Genomic DNA, 20349 nt, shown 5'->3' with positions numbered 1-20349 from the left:
CCAAATTAAAAATAGACTTACCCTATGACCCAGCAATAGCACTGCTAGGAATTTACCCAAGGGATACGGGAGTCCTGATGCATAGGGACAAATAATGATTTTTTACAAACATGGCTGAAAAAAGAAATATGCACTGCTGTGCATGACAGAAGACATAAGTACATACGAACAGAATAAAAGGAGAAAACACACACATGTGGCTGTGTAGACTATTTTGGGAAATGCTAGTAAATTTCTTACAGGGAGACAGACTTGAGGTAAATATAACAACCCACCCAAATATCCACACCCCCTGGCTTCTGTATGTTTCTCAGGAACATCTACACAAGTGGACTCAAGAGGTCACATAAAATATTGCCGCTGACTTGTTCACGCCATCTTGGAAACAGCTGCTGGGCGGTCTTCTGTTTATCTGCTCCGCATGGACCGCCTTGGTGAGGGCTGACCGGCAGGCGAAGTCATCCAGAATTAGGCAGGTGGCACTTGAAGAATTGTACCCACTGCAAATGCAGGCTCAGTGGGCAAGTTCTTGTCAAGCAAAGGCCTCTTCAGGGTTCCAGAAGTGGCGACACAAAATGACCCACTCAACTCGCAAGAGTTAGAACCAGATAGGTGGGTACCACAGAGATGATGGTTGCATGATTTCAGTGACCTACCAATGACTTATTCCAGGTTAAAAATAGGATGACTGTGGATCAGGGAAGGACTTCTATATCCCAACAGTGTCACCCCATGTGATAATAGAAAAGACCAAGGGGTAAGGACAAGAGCCATGAGCATATTACAGAAAGTAATGTCAAACCTCCTGGTGGGTTGCCACAGTCACCTGATCTGATACGCATTTCAAGAAACCTGTTCTTGATAGGCCATGTCCTATCATAGAAAAATTATACAGCATGTGCAGTGTTACAGTTCTGAAAAAGGAGCTGGCACTATGGAGACATTAGGTGTTGGGCAAGAAGTTGGCGGCAGGACCCTAAAAAGAACGAGACATTCAGGTGAGGATCTGTGACAGAGCAGAGTAGAAGAGACTCAGGTGGTTCAAATTGCTCTGTGAGAAGCACTCTACTGGGGCAGATACACTTGCTATCCCTAAGGGATTCACCGGATGCAGACGCATACAACAATCACCCACATCTATTGAGAAAGGAGAAATAGCTCACATACATTCGTGTCCTTATCCCCAGCAAAGTGTCCATGACAGGACACAGCATAAAACAGATCATGGCACTCAAGAGGTGGGGTCTGTCAGAGAAAGGCATTTGGATAATTAGAGCTGGAAGAGGGTAAAGTATATAGAGTGAGAATAGCAAGAAAGCAGAGGGGTGGGATCTAAGAGTATACAACTGACGGGCATCTGCAGAGGGAAACTAGGGGATGTGTGGTTGGCAAGGCTGGTGTGCCAGGGCTGATATTGGAAGGGTTTCAGAGGGAGGAAGGGGGTCTGGGAAAGAATGGAAGAGACCGACAGAGTGACTTCTAGGCTTGGGGAGGTCATGCCGACCCTGGGGATGGCATGTGGGAGAGCAGGAGTATAGAATGGTAGGCACCAAGGCAAGACATGTGCGGAGGAGCAGAGAAGTGTCATGGGTTTGAGGGCAAAGCTACGGATATATTTTCTTCATTGTTAAAAATGCACAGGGGCACCAGCATGGCTCAGTCAGTTGAGCCTCGGACTCTTGACTTCAGCTCAGGTCATGATCTCGTGGTCCGTAGGTTCAAGCCCCCCATTGGGCTCTGTGTTGACAGCTCGGAGCCTGGAGCCTGCTTCGGATTCTCTGTCTCCTTCTCTCTCTCTCTCTGCCCCTCCCCCACTCATGCATGCATAGTCTCGCTCTCTCTCAAAATAAATAATAGACATTAAAAAAAAAAAAAGTACAATTACATTCTAACTGCATCAGAATAAGCTGGAGAATATTCCTCATTGGAGAAGTGGCTATTTCTCAGTATGTGTGACAGTACTGAGAAGATCTTAATTACACTAATAGCTTTAAATTATAACTTTGTGTACTGCACAAGCAGTCCCTTGCCATGCTCTGAATGAATTATTTTTCTGCAACGTTCACTGTCAGGAATCTAAATTTGTAATTCAGAAGCTGTAGCAGCTAGTGGGGTAGAATTTGTGAAACAGTATGGCAGATACCAAGAAAAAAAAAAAAAGAATTCTATTGTGTCATCCACGGACAAGTTTCTGTTCCTGATTTCTTGCTGAGGCCTTCTAACACCTGGAGACATCTACTCTAAAAATGACAGTTGACACTTGCTATTATTTAATTAAGTGTATCTATTCTATTACTGTAAGAGACAATAGAGAGAGAGTTGTGTATGAGCGTACATGCATGCATCTGGCATTTTTCAAACATTAACCAATGATTGAAGCGCGCACGCGCACACACACACACACACACACACACACACACACAGCAACGGATTATTGCTTCTGCAGCTGTTGGGACAGGGTAATTGAATTCGGGTCTTTATGGACTGCCAAGTGCTGACTGTGGCTACTAATTTGAATTTGCCCGTCTTGGTCCTTGGAGTCACACGGGGCAAGCCCATCCCCCACATTCCCCACTGGAATTCATCCTGACATCTGACTCATCAAGCGATGCTGAAAACCCTTTTTCCTGGGTCCTTGCTCCACCCAATGCACATGGGATTGCCATGAGGGTAAAAGAAAAGGGTGGCTGTAAAAAGGCAATATTATTTTTAAACCCGTTATACACATGTGTAGAGGATAATGCAGAAATGGAAAAGAACATGTGGAATTCAGGATCATGGGCTTTCCTATATGCTCTTGGGGAGATTGGAGATGTGGGTGGGACAGAGACCACCTCAGATCCTATAAAATCTCCAAGTATGTGCCGGAACAAAGTAACTTACTCTTATACAATGATCATTCCTCAAACTAGACAACATTTTAAAAAGCCCTCTCTGACTATGCCAGAATTCCTTGGCCTCTTTAAAACTGTATTCTTTATGTTTATTTATTTTTGTGAGAGAGAATGAGAGAGAAACAGAGCGTGAGGTCGGGAGGAGCAAAAAGAGAGGGAGACACAGAATCTGAAGCAGGCTCCAGGCTCTGAGCTGTCAGCACAGAGCCCGAGGTGGGGCTCGAACTCACTCACGAACCACAAGATCATGACCTGAGCCCAAGTCAGATGCTTAACCTACTGAGCCACCCAGGCGCCCCTCCTTGGGCTCTTTAACTTGCTCTCATTATCCACCCCCCCCAAATTCTCACAGCATTTTGTCTGATTGCTACACAGCCTAACATTTCATTAAGGACTTAAGCTATCAGTATAGCTTTATTTTTTCCTAAGTCTTCTGTAGACTCCTCAGTAGCATAAAGATTATGTATTATGCGCAGTACCCTAACTCAGAACAGGTCATAATGCGGTACCATTTGACCAACCGATAGTTTCTGACCTATTAGGCCATCTATAATCTCAAGTTTCTTCCTCAATCTGATGTTGATTGAAATCTATAGAAGAAGGATGCAAAGTTCCTCCTCTCTGAATTTCTCTCTTGGTAATTATACATCTGATGGGGGTTTTTTTGTTTGTTTTGTTTTTGCTTTTAGCTCCGAGCATTTCTTATAATTTATTTCCTAGTTTATTATTGATAAACTGTTCCTTCCTTCTCTTTGACTCTGGGTGAAAAATTTTAAGCTCAGATTGAAATCATAACAAATTCTGAGAAAAGAGGATTTTTTGTGTGTGTGCTCAGAGGAGCTATTATTATTTTAATTCATAATTATAATTACAGCACTGCTCATTGGGATAATTCTCCAATACCCCCAAACTGCATTTTCTATAAGAACGTTTTGTTGTTAATGTACCATAGATTCCTGAGAAGAACTAAGCTATTAATTTGGTATATTTGGGTTTCTTGCCAGCTGGAAGAATTAGTTTCTGATACATTTAGAGTATATTTAATAGCTCATTGATGCTTAGCTGAATTTTAAACTGGAATTGTTTTAAAATTCTGAGTCACGGAGAAGACTGGGGAAAAAATGGAAAGTCTGAATTCCCATACATTATTTATTTCTGGCTTCCTTTAAATATTATTATTTGAAATCCATGGATGGATTCAGAATGAGAAAACTAAGATTAAGGTATAAGGGGATGTGAGCTCTATCCTGGATACCATAGATATAGCATAGAATGTAGGATATAAAACAGATCTCATAGATACACTCCAAAACTTTGACAAGTCAATCCACTGGTGCTCAGTGTGAATCCGTGTGTGATAAGGAACAAGGAAAATTCATCCGTATGCTTTCCTTCTGTCTTCTAATTTTCCCTTCTCTTCCCATATATTTTTCCCTTTCTTCCTCCTGTAACAATTATGTTAATGATAACTCATAAAATACAACAAAACACAACTTCATTTCATTTCCCATCATTACTTTAACTTGAGTTACCTAGGAATAATTTCTCCCCATACCAAGTCGAAAATTTGAGTAGATCCCATACAAGTTTTTCAGGTTCATTTTTATGTAATGACACAATCCTACAATTATTTTTCAGACAAGAAAAACACAGTTTTTAATATTTTCAACCAGTATTTGGATAAAATGAATGCTCCACTCAAATATTCATTCCAGAAAAAGATGCCACCCCGTCTCTTATGGCTCGTGGTTCCCTGCAGCCTGCCTTTGCAGAGAGAGACCTGTTCACTCCTCTCCACCCCCCTCCCCCACTTGTCCCTTAGGGTCATTACAGAGAAGAGTTTTTTAGCAAAAAAAAAAATCCTGGATCACCCTCTTGCTTCTTAGTTGGTCTACCTCGGCTTCATTTCTGTCTTTGGTTACTTTGTTGGCCTCTACTGAGATGAGAAGGGTGATACAGCAGACATGTCAACTGATTCAGTTACGCTTTCTGCCTTTGGCTTTGTTGCTGCCTGACTTGATTCTGTAGCGTTTGATGTCACCCTGTCCCACAGAGCCCCATCATTCTGAAGTTAAAACGCTGCTCATATTTACTTTCTCAGAACTATAAAGGGGATGACAAACCCCATTTCAAAGATGGGCTGTGGTCATCATGCCTCCTTGCTTGCCACATAGCTCAACTGAGAAATCCACCTCAGCTCACCAAGCTCCAAGGGGTGGTGTCTCATCCACTACCCAGAGTGAGAGGGTCCAGTCTCATGTAATCTTGATTTTTGGCAAGTTGTAGCCAAGGCAGTGAGCCTTCCTACCAAGAATCCCATGTACACCCTTCACACAGAGGGGTATTCGGAAGGGGTGTCCTTCCCTCCATACACCAGAGATTGCCTGGCCCAGTAGTAGTAAGGAAGGGTGGTCCTGAATAAGCTTTAACCATGGAAGACTCCGTCTCTCTGGAAGCTTCCCTTGTTTTGAATTAGACAGTTCATAATGCCCTAAAGTAATTAATGAGTACCAATTAACTATATTATACCAATTGATGCAGACCTTTTCAATGGAAGGGAAATTTCTGGGGATTGCATTGACTGACAGTTAGAAGGGTTCCCAGACACCAAACCTCCTCTCTTCCCCAGGTCCTGGTCTCCATGACACCATTGTTCCCTGTTCTACTGACTCTTTTATCTCAGCTCTTCATCGTAACATGCAGAATTTGGGCCTCTTTCTGACTTCCTACCAGAAGGAGGCCACATTTTTCTGTCTTCTCACGTGGATCCGAGTAGCAAAAAGTATTTTTTCTTTGAAGATTAAAAGTATTTCTCTCAGAAGAAAATCTATTCTCATTTACATGTACTTTAGTTTAATAATGGCGGTTAATCAACTTTAAACCCCAGTGCTTGAAATTAAAAAGAAAATAGGAAGAAGAAGTACATTCATTTCAGTAAAATGTAGAAAACGAAGATAAAATCATGTTTTTCCAAGGGCTTAAATCATCTTTATCAGGCTCACGACAGGAGGATTTAATTTGAAAAGATAACATGCATCGACTGAGTAGTGGATCTTTGGGTATTTGACAAAGGAATGAGGTCACCAACAAAGCTTATCTTTCACAGAGGTTAATTCTCAAGTGGAGAGATTCGTAGACTGAAGCTCAGTGTTTGTGTCATTATAACTAGTTATATTTCCTTTTCAAAAGACACTGTTCAGTGTAAGTAAAAATATGAGTTAAAGTCATAAAATAGAGGCATAACTTCTTGACAAAGTCACTGAAATTTTGGTGAATATTAGTATGTTTACAACCTACTGTAAAAGAGCTTTTTTTTTTATTCCATCATTTCCCCTAAGTGAATTTAACTGTTCAGATTAGTGGGAAAATAAGCATAATTTTTATTTTCTTCTTGGCATATTTTGGTCATTTTTAAAATTGTGCTGGGAAGAAACACGCCTTGCTTTGTTTGAAAGAAAGATGTAAGCTGGTCTTTAAGTGGTTACAACTGTGAATGTGTGTGTATGCGTGTGAGTGTGCACGTGCACGTGCAAGTACACGCAGAGAAGGTTCAATAATTCCTTTCCTACCAACAAAGAGCCCAAAAATGTAGTTTCCCAAAGGATTCATTTCCCCCTGGGAAGTAATAAGAGGATTGAAAATAGTGGTAATAATCTTCATAAGTAAGAACATTTCGTGGTTCAAATTATGTCCCTTATCTAGCCTTCATTTCACTCAGTTAAAATAGATTATTGGGGCACCTGGGTGGCTCAGTCAGTTGAGCATCCAACTTCGGTTCAGGTCATGATCTCGCGGTCTGTGAGTTCGAATCCTGCGTCGGGCTCTGTGCTGATGGCTCAGAGCCTGGAGCCTGCTTCGGATTCTGTGTCTCCCTCTCTCTCTCTCTGCCCCACCCCCACCCTTTCTCTCAAAAGCAAATAAAACATTAAAAAAAATTTTTACATGTTAATATTGGGTAAAGCAGACCAGGTTTCCACCAGGCTTTGACTATGCTTCTGTGACACATTAACGATCTGCCATGATCTATCTCTAAGTTTACCACAGAAATTTCTGTTTGTTGTTTGTTGTGTTTGCCTGATTCCTATTTGTATTGGCGTGGGGTACTAGGTGGGAGGCAGGCAATTATTAGCATATAAGCACAAGTCTGCCCTATACTCTTGAAACCTATAGCCAGTTGTCTTGTATTAATCACATGTAGTAAAAGGTCACACAACAAATAAGAAATGGTCATTAACAGAAGAACTGTGAAGTCAGTTCTATGGTTTGTGAAATTAGTGAAAATTTATGACTGTGGCTTAGATCATGTATTTGTATATTGTGAAAACAATATAAATTCAATGTTTCTAAGAAATTTTAATTTAAGGAAATATATTGCTTAATTTGGTTCTGTGTTTTGGTCCTCATTAGATGCACCATGGAGCTAATTACATTAATTGTTCATGATGCCAAGGAGAAAATATTGACATGTCTACCTCACGTTTGAGTCTTTGGACTAGATGATTTCAAATGCCCCGTGTAGATGCCCTGTGTGCACATTCCAGAGTTTTGAGTTCATGTCTTCTCCTACCCACATTTCACAGCAGGCTGATAACGTCATTGCACTTAGAAAATGGGTATCCAGGAGGCAAAACAACAAGCAATATCTATTTAATATTAAACCTTGGAGAGAGGAAAAGCATTATATTGGATGAGCTGTGAACATCCAGTAAATATTTATTGGAATTAAAGTATCACAAAAAGTTACGCACGTAGACGCTGGATGCGTACTACTGTGAGGCTGTGATAGGCTTCACTGCAGGGCGCTGGGGGAAGCAAGGGAAGTGTAATGCCCAGGGGTTCAGAGGATCTTGGCTTTGCCTTGACTTGATGAGAGTCCCTGGAACAAATTTCCGCGCATCTCCAAGCCACTACGTTCTGGTCTTCGCAGGAGGGTTGATGGTACCAGCTCTGTAAGTTTGCTGTGAAGATTAGACGAGACAGCACATGGAAAGACCTGCTCAAAGTCAATGCTCAAAATATGTTGGTCCTTTGTTGTTATTGTCAGCTAGCGTCCAGACCTGTTTATGCACACTTCAAAGGGGTCTGCATTTCACGTCTTCTCCCATCCTTTCCTCACCAAACAAGCATATCACAGCTATCTACACAGGCAGAATATTTAGAGAAGATTTGGAAAAGGCGATGTCATATGAGACCAATCTCCCCAGCACACCGCCCCCACCTTGCCACGTCCCAAGTTGTTGTTTATCCTTTTCCCCTACAAAGGGGGCTTGGAACTTTCTACTCTGGGTTCTGGGGAAGAAAAGCACCCCATGTAAGCATCAAAGCCAATTTCATTTTTGTTCAACCCTCACAAGCCTCTTTTTGCCAACAAGAATCCCGCAGGACATCTCATTACTCACTGGGATAATTGTTTCAAATATCAAAAGCTGCATAATAAAAATAAGAAAATCCTTGTTTTTAGAAAGTGCATGCTGGCTGTGCTGCAGAGGCCAGGCTGAGCTGGGGAAAGTGTGGACATGGGCTAGCAGGCTGCTGGAACATTCTACAGGAGACGTGATGAAGTTCTGAACCACAGTGGAAGCTGCCAGAGAAATCAAATCGGAACAAATTCTTATCAAATGTCTGGAACTGAACTTTCATAAGGAAGAGGTCAACCTTCAGTCATAATCCTAAGAATTAACGAAAACTGTTTGCCTCTTTATGTGGCGTGTGCTAGAAAGAATCATTAAATCATGCTGCCAAAATAAGAAGAAAAGTTGCCGTGGGTTATGAGCAGAATTGCACTGCGATTTCATAAGGGTGGTCTTTGTTTGTCAGTAATCTCCTAATATGACCCAGCCTGGCGAGGGCCAAAGGCTGCTGCTCTGGGCATCAAATGCTTTGCCTTTGCAACACAACACAAAAGTGTTGCCCTATGCATACCCAAGAAATGTTGTTCTGGCCTCCGGGAACAGCAGTCATGATTTAGTGAGCACCTACTATGTACCAAATGCTATGTACCTTTATGACAAATATACCAGCTGTAATTAGTTTCTGGATAAGGAAATTGAGACTCCAAATGCTGAGTGACATATTCGGATTACACAGTCAGTAAATAGCCAAACTGGAATGTGAGACCAGGCTGTGTCTAATTACAGACACTCCCTCCATCATACCAGTTCTTTCTCTGTAAATAAGTATATACAATATGTAGGATGTAGGTACACTATATATATACACACACTATATATATATATATAATATATACAATGTATATAAACGCAATATATATAATGTATCTATGCACAATATATAGAAATATGAATGTACATATACAATATCAAACACCTACTAAAATTACACAATAGAGGTAAATGTATTGATTTGCAGTGATGTTGCCAATAACTAGCTAAAAAAAATATATAGTCACACAAAACCTAGTACGCAGACATCCATAATAGCTTTATCATAACAGCTCAAGCCTAGAGATGACCCAGCTGTCCTTCAGTGAATGAGTAGATAAACAAAGGGCAGTACATCCATACAGTGGAATATTACTCAGCAGTGAAAAATGAATGGGCGCTGGATACATGCAACAGCTTTTATGAGTCTCTAGGGAATTGTGCTGATTAATAAAAGCCACTTTGAAAAGGTCAAATACTATGTGATCCCATTTGTATAACATTCTTGGGATGACGAAATTATAGAAATGGAAAATTAAATTAGTGGTTGCCAGGAGTTAGGGACTGTTGGGCGTGGCAGAAGAGGGGTCAATGTGGTTATAAAAGGGCAACACAAGAAATCCTGGTGGTGATGGACACATGAATCTACATTATGTAGTGAAATGATGTAGAATTAAATACACGCACACATACATACATACACACACAGGACCAGAAGTAAAACTGGGGAGATCTGAATGAGATCTGTGGACTGTATCAATGGCAATATCCTGGCTGTGATGTTATGCTACAATTTTGCAAGATGTTACCATTATAGGAAACTGTGTAAAGGGTACACAGAACCTCCCAGTATTATTTCTTATAATTGCGTGTGACCATACAATTATTTCAAAATAAAAAGTTTGATTTAAAAAAGATAACAGACACTTATTGGATATTAAATGCTAATGATGCTTTGAAATAACAGTAGGAAGGATTTTAAAATATTCACACAACAAAAACGTTCCTTTTGAAATATGTAAAAAATTATTGTTTGTGGGGCACCTGGGTGGCTCAGTCGAGTGAGCAACGAACTCTTGATTTTGGCTCAGGTCAAGATTCCAGGGTTGTGGGATCGAGCCCCACATCAGGCTCCCCCCTGAGCCTGCTTAAGATTCTCCCTCTCTCTGTCCCTCTGCCCTTCTTCCCCACTCCCTCTCTCTAAAATAAAATTTAAAAAAATTTAAAAATGATTAGTTTGCATTATTTAAGTAATATAGAGTACTTCAGAAAAATTTTAGAATGACAAAAAGAAATCACCTACCATTAGCCTGCCCAATAACAACTTAGTATCTTGGTACACATTCCCTCAGACAATTTTCTATACATTTGTTGCACCCGTTTTTGTTTTTCTTTATGAAGATGTTATTCAGTTTTCTAATCAAGTTTTTCAATTAATGATTATTGGCAACATCACTGCAACTCAATACATTTCTGTAATTTCAGGAGCAGTGTGACATTTCTCTGGGATAAGTGCCCACGGATTCAATTGTGAGGTCATATGGTAATTACATGTTTAGTTTTACAAGAGGCTGCCAAATGCCTTTCCAGATCGACTCTACCATTTTGCATTCCTACCAGCAGTGCACGAGGATTCGGTTTCCCCACATCCTTGCCAGCCTTTGCTGTTGTCACATGTTGCTCCGCCATTATGATAAGCATGGAGTGATAGATCATTGTGGTTTTCAAAGCAGTTTTAAGAGAAACAAATTAGGATGCTCAATGCTCGTAGAGGATAGGAAAGACATCCTTTCGTGTAGCGCTTTGGGTCAAGTTCATTCCTTTTGACACAGTAAATCCACTTCTGGGAATCTCCCCTACAAGATTTCCCTTATTCTCATTTCAAATTCACCAAGTCACCTTCTGATTACTTAACATTCCAGAATAATTTGCCATTCGTTGGGGACAACTCAGGTCGTGGACATGTCAGCCTCCCGGTATTCTTGGACAGTTTTCTTTTTAGTGCAAATGGAGAAAATGAAGAAATTAGCATTCTGGTCCATAGGTCGGTGCCCTTGGGTTAGTCCATGTGAAGCTGTCATAGAGACAGGCCTGAACTGGGCATACTGACCAGTCAGGTTTCCATGAGCCCACAAGCATGAAAGCCAGACCCAGGGCCTTAGAAGGTTTTCCAGAATAATAATGGTCAGCGGAGAGCCTCATCAATGACTTCCACCCTGGGGGATACTCAGTAGTTATCCTGGCATTCAGTTGGCAACTTCTGCAAGACGCATGCATGTTTCCAGGTGAATCCTTCATGTGGAGAAACTTGGTATCTATAGATGTGATCGTACTATTTACTTCCAAAAACAAACGAAAAACCAAACACCTTAAGTGACATAGGAGTTTGGATTTTTGTTTTACTGGAAACTTCTTCCTGATATCATCTCATATTGAGTTCTGGAAAATGTTTATGATCTTGTTAGGTATAAAATTAATGAGCTGAGCACAGAGATTATCAGCAGGCTCAAAGTCATTTCCCCCTGAGAAAGAAGCCAGAAGCCTCTCTCATTTATTTTAAGTGGGATTATAAGAAATATTGAGTAAGACCTTCAGAATTCTCTCCCCCTCCTCCCTCTCTCTCTCTCTCTCTCTCTCTCTCTCTCTCTCTCTCTCATGCACACACACACACACACACACACACACGCACAAATGGAGACAGATGAAATACTACAGTATTTCTAGTGGAATTAAAAACTAACCTACAAACCCATGAACATTTTCTTACCTTGAGCATCAAATATATTCAACTCAGACTTGCCAAAATTAGGTTTAAGGTTATAACTGTGTATTCATGAATGAAGAAAAAATCATTACTAGGGGCAAACATTGTCGCATTAATTCTTTTTTCTCTGTGTTATTAGTAAAATCAGGTGCTGATGCTTGGAAATTACTCAATAATTATTTCCAAAATATTTAAAGTAGGGTCCATGAGATGATACGTTCTTTATGATGAGTGCCTAAGTGTCTTATTGCATTTATACTTCATTTATTAAAAATATAATGCTGAGTTCTAACATTTTTGGGTGTGCCAAACACTTTTTCTACTTAAAAAAAATCTTTACATGTATTAGTCCTTTTAATCCATATAATCCTATTTTTAGCTGCTAAAGTCAGTCTGTCTGGGGAGGAATAATAACTTTTCACATAACTTCTCTAAAGTCTTACGAATGGAAGGGGTGGACACAGTCAGAATCCACGTCCAGCCAGTCTCCACTAATAAGCCCTGGGTTCCACTGCCTCCTTGTGCGTAGTACCTTCTGGATACTTGACAGTTGCTAAATAATCATGTGCTCAGTGATTACTGGTAAAGATAAGCAACTGGTATTTCTTCAAATTCCTTTTTTTTTAATGTTTTAATGTTTATTTATTTTTGAGAGAGAGAGACAGAGAGACAGAACCCGACTGGGGGAGGGACAGAGAGGGAGGGAGACACAGAATCAGAAGCAGGCTCCAGGCTTCGAGTTGTCATCACAGAATCCAACACGGGGCTCGAACCCGTGAATGGTGAGATCATGACCTGAGCCAGAGTCGAACACCCAGCTGACTGAGCCACCCAGACGCCCCTGCCCCTGTTTCTCCAACTTCTAAAATCTCTTTTGTCTGTCGGGGAAGTGGGCATCACAGCAAATGAGGACTAGTAAGCAAAACTAAAGAGAGTGAAGGGTAAAGAAGAAAAGTCTGTCCTGAAACACAGACCCAGGGCTGCCCCCTCTGGGTGTGTGAGTTATAGCTGCAGAAGTTGTCCAGTTGAGGGGAGGGGTGAAGGACAGAATCCAGCGTTGCTCAGACTGTGTGCACAAGAGGAAGGGAACCTCGTGCAGGGCTTCTGTGCCCAGGAGGCGCCTTTCTGAATCGGCAAGCTGTGAGGTTCACACAATTCGCCCAAAGCTCCAGACCCCCAGGTGCTGGCAGAAAGCTCTGTGGCACTCTCAAGCATGCTCCAGACCCCCTGAGTGACCTTGAACAAGCCTATTTGTTTTAAAAATCTCTTCCTACTTCTGCCCATTTGTGGACCTGAGCACATGATTCTAGAAACTCCGCTTGAACTCATAGAATTAGCTCTCTCCTTCCTTCAGCTTTGTTGAAGTGTAAATGATAAATAAAAATTGTCTATTTTAGAGTCTACAACTTGATGTTTTGATACGTGAATACATTGTGAAATGACCACCACCATCCAGCTAATTGCATGTATATCACCTCACATAGTTACCATTTTCTGGATGCAAAGCTTGAAGGCAAAGCTTGAACTCTGTCTCCTGGAGACATTTAGGACAGGATTACAAAGAAATTCACACACCAGAGGATTTTCAGCTCTCATTGTGCAACCATTTGTAGTCCCTGAGGGCAAAAAGAAGGAAGGAAGGAAGGAAGGAAGGAAGGAAGGAAGGAAGGAAGGAAGGAAGGAAGGAAAGGAAGGAAGGGAGGAAGGGAGGGAGGAAGGGAGGAAGGGAGGAAGGGAGGGAGAGTGGACGCAGTGGAGACCATATCCACACTCTACTGGGGTCTGACCTATCAAGGGGAAAAGCCTAACACTTCAGAACATTAGTTTTACTTGTAAACCCAATTCTCCCCTGATGAAAATTCTCCAAGGCCTGAAAAAATGGAAAAGAACATAAATCTTGTCTTAAGATGTTTGATTTGTGGTTTGAGGGCTTAGCAACAAATCTACCATAAAAGGATTGTGTGTTATCATTGTTTAAACTCCTTTGTATTAAATATGTCATCTTTAATGGCAAGACAAGCAAATTTGAAATTGATTTTGAATTGAAGAAAATTGGAAGGAAATTTACTGGAATCATTATATTGTCAAGAATTCTTCACATTCTCAATAATTCAGAGGCTAATTATTCTAATATTTCTCAGACTTTGCACTTTGCATCATCTTGTGGACTATCTCTTTTGACCGACTCATTAGTGTCTTCTCTGAAGGATGGGCAGGGGAATGAAAAGGACACGGTACTCTAGCTTGGTGGGCAGTGAGGATGAGGCTACTGATCTCCATGAGACTCAGGAACACTCCAGGATTTCAGCTCCCTGCGATCAGCCCGGAATCCAGGCCTCTGTGAATGGAATGTATACTATAACATTTAAATGGGAACACCATTCATTATAAATGCATAAACATATGTTTTCACTAAACCATGTTCCATTTTCTCTTAATAAACACATATAATATGCACCATCATTAAAAATATCTGTGTTGTGTTAACAAATGCAGTCTCTACTTCTGCTGTTTCCCTTCATATCTCCTTTTATCTTAGGCTGCTAAGTCGTGTACTGAGTTAAATAGTACCTGCCAAAAATTCATGCCCATCTGGAAACTGAATGTGACCTTATTTGGAAATTGAATCATGGCTGATTTGATCAACTTTGGGTGATGTCCTGCAGGAGTAGGGTGGCCCTTGAATTCAGTGACTGGTGTATTTGAGAGAGAGAGAGAGAGAGATCTGAAGAAACATGAGAGAATTGAGGGAAGACCACATGATGGGGGGGAGGCAAAGGTTGTAACTATGCTGCCCCAAGCCAAGGAACTCCAAAGATTGCCAGCAGCCACCAAAAGCTAGAAGAGGTAAAGAAGAATCCTTTCCTAGGTCCTTTGGAGAGATCATGGCCCTACTGACACCTTAAGTTTGAATTTCTGGCCTCCATGACTGTGATCAAATTAATTTCTCAAATTAATTTCTCACCCAGCTTGTGAGATTTTGTTCTGGAATCCTAGGAAACTAGTGAGGATAGTATCTAGAGGTCTTTTCCCTTGGCACAAGAGTCTTGAGGAACGGGAAGGCACCATCCTTGAACCTGGATAAGGTGAGACGCAAGGAAATAGATGGGCACAGAGAGGAGGACTCTGCTTTCGAATTGGAAGGTTGCAGCCTAATGTGGCGGTCCATATTCCCACTCTTCTCAGCACATCTTTCTGTGTCCTAACTGTGTCCTGTTAACTTGACTGTCTACCAGACTGTAAGCTCTAAAAGAAAGCGTCAAGGTTGGACTTACAACTGCTTTATCCCAAGTACCCCATATAGTCTCTAGCACACAGTAGTTGATCAATAAATATCTGGAGGAAGAAGGAAAGAAGGAAAGGAGGGAGGGAGGGAAACAAAGCCAAACTCTATAAAGGAAGTTGAATTCTTCTGTCTATCGAACTTGCTTCCAAAAACACTGACAATGTCAGGAAAACCTAAAAACCTACTTCTCCGTTCTCAGACTTATGAATGAATAATTCAGCTTTCCATTCTAAAATATAATTTACCATTTGTGGTTAATGAGGCCATTAAATTTTAACAGAATTTATACCGTTCAGCGTCAGGAAAATGAGATAGTAGTAGGCTTTTTAGTGTTAATAGGGATTCTAGAAATAATCTTTTCTTCCCTACTGTTGTATAAATGAGAAAACGCAGGCCCACAGATGAAATGGCAGAATCCATGTGTCCCACTAACTCTATCCCACTGTATCCCACTGTCTTGATGTGGATCTTCATTTACAAGAGTATAACTTCTAACCCTTATGTCACCTCACGTCGCAAAATAGTAAACCCAAAGAGAGCAGGCTTCTTTTTAATTATTTATTTATTTATTTATTTCAATTAACATCCAAGTTAGCATATCATACAACAATGATTGCAGGGGTAGATTCCTTAGTGCCCTTGACCCATTTAGCCCACCCCCCCCACCCCCCCTCCGGTAACCCTCTGTTTGTTCTTCATATTTATGAGTCTCTTCTGTTTGGTCCCCCTCCCTGCTTTTATACTACTCTTGCTTCCCTTACGTTCATCTGTTTTGTCTCTTAAAGTCCTCAGATGAGTGAAGGCATATGATTTTGGTCTTTCTCTGACTGACTAATTTCGTAAAGCAGACTTCTTAAGGTGAAGATTTTCTCTTTTTGGTCACTGACGGATCATCACAGTGAAAAACCACTTGGGTCAAACACTCTTCTCGCAAGCCGCCTGTGCCCTAAAGCAAGACCACCTTCTACATCACTCAGCATCTCCATCAGAACACGGTAACACTTCATTCTCCTTTGCTTTCTCATCTCTGACCCAAAACGTTGCCGAGAACCAAACGCCCGACTGACCGTGGACGCTCTGCAAACTGTGCCCACACTCCTGTTATCCCAGGTTTCTGAGGATCAGGAAACAGCCCCCTGGTATCCCACCAGCCTCGCCTCACACATCGCCTTTCTGACTGCAGCACGGGCTTCCTTGTGGGGGCTCATCTCTCTTCCTATTTCTTCATCCTCACCAATGCGAACCTCCCTGGTGGTGTTCAGCTAAATGTCATGTCAGGCTGTTCAGTCCTATTGTTTTTCTAATTTAGAACAAAAATAAATGTTAGCTCTCCCTGGCAGACAAACATCCTTCTGACATTAAAGAGGCCCGCGTCTCAGGCAAAGAGCTGGCAGGATTTTCAAGTTTACAAAAGAAGTGTCTGCAGACCTATTTGATTTCAACGTGGGGATTGTCAAAGTTGACTCCTCGAAGGGAAAATGATAATGGAATTCATCCTACAAATAATAACAAATCCAGAGTGTATTCTGTGCATCAAAAATATCCCCAAACATTATTAGGGGTCAAATCTATTTTGACCAGCTTGCCTTTTGGTAGACTCCAATAGGTGGCCCATCAGTTTCTTCTGTTTACCGGTAAACAGCCGTAATTTAAATAACATTGGGATTCATTTTCCAGGCACTTTATTACCTTCTCCGAATTGATTAATGCTTCATAAAGTCTGCTTGAGGGGAAAAAAAAAGATCAGGATTACTTTTTTTTTTAATTTTCAATTTCATAATTCTACTAATTTATATCACAGTGCCATCTATTGGAGTAAATGTGCTTTTTCAACAGTAATCGGACCCAAAACCAATCACTCTGTTGGCCTCAAGAGAACCACCAAATTAGTTTATTAGTAGAACTGACAATTATTCAAAAGGAATATTAAATTTTAGCACAGCGTAAAGCTCCAAAAAGAATATGGAGGCATACATAGGTAGTCGCAAAGAAATAATTACATGTATGCAGTCTAAATCATTCTATCATACTGAGACACCGCTTTATCAAAGGGAGAATTGCAATGTTTCTTGGTTTTGCATCCTCACAGTCTCTTGAAAAATGTGCAGTGTAGATAATCAGCAAATGAAATTTGTGATGAGGCAGGCTCCCCCGACACCCGGGAAATACTGAGATGTCTGTTCTGTGTTTTCTTTGCATCTTGTATTGATGCCTATTGTGTGTGTAGTTTTCATCCACTTGTGTGTCCATCCTCATGGTTGTACGGGGGATTTAGGAGGGCAAAGACTACACCTTCTCAGATCTATAACCTAGCACCACGTACGCAGCTTGGCAAGCACCAGTTTCCAGAGCGTGGGGAGAGAGGCTCATAGAAACACAGTTCTCAGACTTCTCTCCCTTATCAGAATACTATCCTGCCTGGCGCGCATGAAGAGAAGTGCCCACACGTAGGAGTGACGTGTTCAAGGGAGGCAAACGTTACAGATCAGATTTGGACAATGTTTAATGTCACCCTGATCTAGAAATGCTAGTTCTCATTTCAGAGCTGCAGGATGAGTATTTAAAACTTTCAATCCATGGTTTTCATCTCTTCTGCAAATATGACTTTTTTTTCTATATTGTACTTACCTTAAATATTTGCATATATAGTGTGCTATAGGGAGGATCTTTATTTGAAAACATAGGTCCGGAAGAGATCATTTTTCAGATCTTTAAGTTTCATCGGTAAAATCGCTCACAATAGATTTGCCTGTAAATGTCTTTGGATTCACAAATGGTCTTTTCTCCTCTCTAGGAAAAGAAACCCATATGCCTTATCTATTTTAAGTTTTACTTCAGTGACTTTTCCTGGGATGTGAAAGGTCCTATAACCTCTGCATTTGGGGGTACAGTGGGGAACATAAAGTTTAGCAATAAAAGTATCTTCTAAATTCAGATATAGGATTAGAATAGTACAGAAATTCTAATAGTCTTCATTTATGTTCTTTCTGTCTTCCATCTCCTGAACTTTTTTCAAAGAAAACATTCTTTTAGAAGAAGAGTCTCCTAAGAACAAAACAGAAAGAGACCCTATAAGAAATGTTTCATATTAAGACAGTAATTTTTCTGGGGTGCCTGGGTGGTTCAGTCGGTTGAGCGTGCTGACTTCGGCTCAGGTCATGATCTCACGGTTCATGGGTTTGAGCCTCAAGTCGGGCTCTGTGCTCACAGCTCAGAGCCTGGAGCCTGCTTCCGATTCTGTGTCTCCCTCTCTCTCTGCCCCTCCCCCACTCATACCCTGTCTCTCTCTCTCTCTCTCTCTCTCTCTCTCTCTCAAAAATAAATAAGACACTAAAAATAATAAAAATTAAAAATAAAATAAAAAATATAAAAAAGGAGGGGCAGCAAGAAAAGCAAGACATATTCCTAATCATTGCCTTTTAAAGTGCCTGGCAATTTTCTAAACCAAATGGAATTAATCAATGTGATAATAAATTGATTAAGTTGGATCATAGTGGCCTCTTCTGGTGAAAATGAGAACATCGGAAATCTTTGTTGAAAATCACAAATAACTCTTTAATATAAAATTTGAATAAATTTTAGAAAATAAACTTCCATGTATTTACAAATGATATTTCCTTACAGATACTAATTCAAACCATGATAGTGTATATGGTAGATCATTCTGGGATGATTTTCCTATATGTCATTAAAACATGTTATGAGGAAAGCATATTGCATTGGACAAGCACAAAGAGGAGTCTGTCAGTGATGTGACCTTAGGTAAATTTTAAATCCCTCCTGGGCCTCAATTTTTCAATATGAGAAATAAGAAAGATTGTGATAACAAAAGCAAGAGATATCACACCCACTATGATATTTGATGACCATGGTATACAATTAAATGCCATGTATCCTATCATAATGATCTTTATAACAATCCTATGAAATCCACAGGGAAGAGTTACACATCCCAAATTATAAATGAGGACACTAAGGCGCACATCGATTCTATGTTTTGACTAAGTATATCTCTTATACTTAGCCATGGATCCAAGTTGTAAACCCAAACCTTCTCATTCAAGTTGAATGGACTTTCTGCTCCAGAACACTGCTGGTGAGGTGGTGATGGATCCTATCAGTCTCTGCATAAGGAAATCTTTGTCAACCTGAGTTCACTCTACCTGCCATCAGTATGGACCTGACAATGTCAGGGTAGGATTGAAAGATTACTCAGTCCAGTGGTTTTCAAAATGTATCTCTCTATTAATCCCTCATATTTTTCCCACAGGCATATAGGAGTAGTGAATGACAAGCTTCCAGTCTCTCCTTCCACATCAGCTTTGCATTAGACCAGGTCCACTCAGGGAATAGATACAATATAATGCTTCAAACAGGGAATATTTAACATCAAGGATTATTATCTAGTAACAAGGGGTTGAAGAGAATTTTAAATAACCTAGATTCAAGGAAGAGTACCCAAGGGAAAAATAAACTTGGAAGTGGGAAGCCCTCATCAAAGTTGGGATTTAGACATTCTTGGAGAAGATGTAGTTAAAACTCAAAAGATGATGAAGTTGCCTGTTGTTCTGGGCCAGAACTGGTCCACTGTTGCTGGCCCAAGGCTGGTGAACAAGGAACCACAGCTTGGACTGGCATGGAAGGAACACCCTTCTCTGTTGCAGGTGTGCTGGAGGCCAAGGAATTGTAGCTGGACAAGTCAAGCAGGAAAGGCTCCTCCAGGAGGCCGGTGCGCCCATTGTGGGAAGTCAACAGCTGGAGTGCCTGGGACACAGCCTGGCAAGGTACCCATATGATTTTGAAATTCAATGGGATGTCCACAAACATGTGGCAGGAATTTGACCGAAGTAAGCATCACTGCATCTCCCCCAGACATGCCACTGGCTTCCATGGAAAGCAAGTAAGAGGAAAAAGCTAGAAGTATTGCAGAACCAGGAAGAGAGTCCCCTTCCTCCTGCAGTCTCACTACTGAGAAATCCAAATGTCACTCTAGGTGCAAAATTGAAACAAAGGGTCTAGTTCAGTTGTCACAGGACAATAAAGGATAGATTTGGAGTCAACAAGCAGTAAATTCATAAGAAAGTATAGGCTTCAACCAGAGCTGTTCAATTCTCATAGTTTTATACGTTAGGGGACAAAAGAAGTTCTTTTTGGCAAAAAAGAAAGAGAAAGAAAAGGAAGGAAGGAAGAAAGGAAGGAAGGAAGGAAGGAAGGAAGGAAGGAAGGAAGGAAGGAAGGAAGGAA

The 20349-nt window shown here is 40.8% G+C and overlaps 1 long non-coding RNA gene across 2 annotated transcripts in view; it reads left to right on the top strand.

Moving 5' to 3' along the window:
• LOC121044116 (uncharacterized) overlaps positions 1-20349 on the top strand; it is a 144171-nt gene that overhangs the window by 68215 nt on the left and 55607 nt on the right. The window contains exon 4 of one of the 2 annotated variants that reach the window (XR_005797137.1): positions 19770-19884. The exons of the other annotated variant lie outside the window; for it this stretch is intronic. This is a non-coding gene — a long non-coding RNA (uncharacterized LOC121044116). Of the gene's footprint in view, positions 1-19769; positions 19885-20349 lie in introns of those variants that run through there. 2 annotated transcript variants of the gene reach the window in all.

This window comes from Herpailurus yagouaroundi, unplaced genomic scaffold (assembly GCF_014898765.1).
Source record: "Herpailurus yagouaroundi ecotype Mexico unplaced genomic scaffold, PumYag 188, whole genome shotgun sequence".
Lineage (NCBI taxonomy): Eukaryota > Metazoa > Chordata > Mammalia > Carnivora > Felidae > Herpailurus > Herpailurus yagouaroundi.
This window is presented reverse-complemented; position numbering and strand designations above follow the sequence as displayed.